The sequence below is a fragment of the Miscanthus floridulus genome, chromosome 2 (assembly GCF_019320115.1).
Source record: "Miscanthus floridulus cultivar M001 chromosome 2, ASM1932011v1, whole genome shotgun sequence".
In the NCBI taxonomy this organism is placed as follows: Eukaryota; Viridiplantae; Streptophyta; class Magnoliopsida; order Poales; family Poaceae; genus Miscanthus; species Miscanthus floridulus.
In genome coordinates, this window is record NC_089581.1 from 167,879,491 (window position 1) to 167,881,913 (window position 2,423).

A 2,423-nucleotide genomic window follows, 5' to 3' on the forward strand; every position below is an offset into this window, starting at 1 on the left:
GCAGCCGGCACCGCGTGCTCCATCCCCGGCCACGCCGCCGCCTCCACCTCCACTCCACTCCGCCTCCCCCATCCCCATGCCGCCGCCTCCAGAGCTCCACCAACACCACGCGACGGCGGGGGCCGCCTCCACGGCCCCCCGCGCTTTTGGCTCATGGCCGCCTCCTCCGCGCCCCCCGCACGGCTTCGAGCGGAGCGGCCTCCATCCCCTCCGCGGCGTGAACCCCGCTCCTCCTCGGCTCCTCCCCGTCCCTCGACCACAACGGCCGCCTCCTCCACGACCCCCCCACGGCGTCTGGCCACCTCCTCCGCGTCCCCCTGCAGTGGCTTCGATCGGAGCGACCTCGATCTGGCCTTCTACGCCCTCGATCCGGCCGCTACTTCGCCGGACTCGCCTCCTCTGCCAGCTACTTCGCTGGATCCGACATCAAGCGACCCAGGGGAAGCTCGCCGGCGGCCGCCGCCACCTCCACTCCTCGCCTCCCCCTCCTCTCTGTCACATTTGTGGGCCTCGGGCCGACCCGACCTGCTAAAAAGGCCAGGCTCATCGGGCCGGCCCGGCACGGAAACTGGCCCGACAGGCCGTGCCTGGGCCGTCGGCCAGGCACGATGGACTGGTGCGGCACGGCCCGGTGGCCCGATAGGCCCTTCCGTGCCGTGCCGGGCCGTTGGCCATCTATACATCACCCCCACGTCCCCACCCGCACGCACAAACCGAATTAGCCGGGCGCCACCCCCACACCCGTTTTGTTTCCACCTCCCCGTCGCCACGTCGGCGTCTCCCTCCGCCTCGCCCGCCGCTATATCTTCACGCCGATCGCTTCGCCCCCTCACCCTTGCTCCCCAGCTTTCCACCACCCTTTCGCGGTTTCGCCACACCACACTACACAGCGCGCACGCTCGGCTCGCTGGCTACCACCAAGCGAGCTCCTCTTCTCCAGTTCTCCCCTGTTTCATGCACCACCGCTCGCTCGGTTCCTCCTAGCTAGACGGGGCTTGCTGCTTGCATTGAGACTGAACGCGCTCCGCTTGTTTCTTTCTGCGTGTCAATTGTTTTGTCTGCTGGGATGGAGAGGTGGGGGGACAAGGACAAGGGGGCGGCTGCGGCGCCGGGGAGGGCGAGGCGGTACGCCGACCAGCCGTCCTTCTCGTCCACGCTGCTCGACGCCATATACAAGTCCATGGACGAGACCAGCGACGGGGCAACACCCGCCGCCGCCGCGGCAGCGACCAAGAAGCAGAACCAGGACCTGCACTACAGCTACTACTACAAGGCGTCGCTGGCGGGGAGCTACCGCGGCAGCAGGGCGGCGGCGGCAACGGCCCCGGGGCCGCACGCCGCCACCACGTCGAGCTCCTCCGAGTGCTCCAGCTACGGCGGGTTCTCGTCGTCGGAGGCGGAGTCGTCGCAGCACCGCCGCCTGCGGCCTATACGCACGTGCGTCGCCGCAGCCGCCGCCCCGGCGGCGGCCCCCGCGCCCGCGCCGGAGCAGAAGAAGAAGGCCGCCAAGAAGGCCTGGCGCCAACATCCGCACCAAGCTGAGGGACCTCCGCAAGCCGGCGTCGCCCGGCGCGCGGCTCGCGGGGTTCCTCAACGCCATCTTCAACGGCAGGCGCGCGCCGCAGACGCCGCCGTCAGGCGTCGGCGTCGCGGGGCGCGGCGGAGTCCGCGTGCTCCACGGCGTCCTCCTACTCGCGCTCCTGCCTCAGCAAGACGCCGTCCACGCGGGGCCAGCCGAAGCGGACCGTGCGGTTCCTGGACAGCGACGACGGCGAGGCGGCGGCCGCGGTCCCCGCCCGGAGGGTGCAGGTCGGGGTGGCGGAGCTGGAGCAGATGCTGCTCCACCGGATGGAGATGGACAGCGACGAGGACGACGAGGACGAGGAGAGCAGCGACGCCAGCTCCGACCTGTTCGACCTCGAGAATTTCGCGGCCGTTGCCCCGGACGCCGGCGCCGGCGCCGCCGCGTACAGGGACGAGCTGCCAGTGTACGAGACGACGAGGGTGGTGCTGGGCCACAGCGCCATTGGCCACGGGTACGCGCACGGGAGGAGTACCAGAGTGGTGTGATCTTGCTGCCGGGATTCATTCATTTCCGGTTCCGGAGCGCCAGGGGTAACTGTAAAACGGTAAATGGTGGAGTAACTGTAAAATACAGTACAAGTGAGCGGTTTGTGAGGGATATGGGATTATTGGGGCAACAAGTGTTTGCTACTCGTACTCGAGATCCCTGGGAGGATTTCTTGGATCCTTTCCTTTTTCCTCTCTTTATTATTTCTCCATTCTTCTCCATGTCGTTGTGTGTGGTTAGTTCTAATTTTAGTGGAGTTAACTCAGCGATTTGCCATGCTCTTTTGTCCTCTTTCTTTCCCTCTGTCATTTCTTTCTCCTGCACTCCGTTTTTTTTATAACGAAATCCGGCA

General features: G+C 66.7%; 1 pseudogene; it reads left to right on the forward strand.

Moving 5' to 3' along the window:
• Positions 1-932: 932 nt before the first annotated feature.
• LOC136540556 (protein BIG GRAIN 1-like) lies at positions 933-2,178 on the forward strand (annotated as a pseudogene).
• The last annotated feature ends 245 nt before the right edge of the window (positions 2,179-2,423 follow it).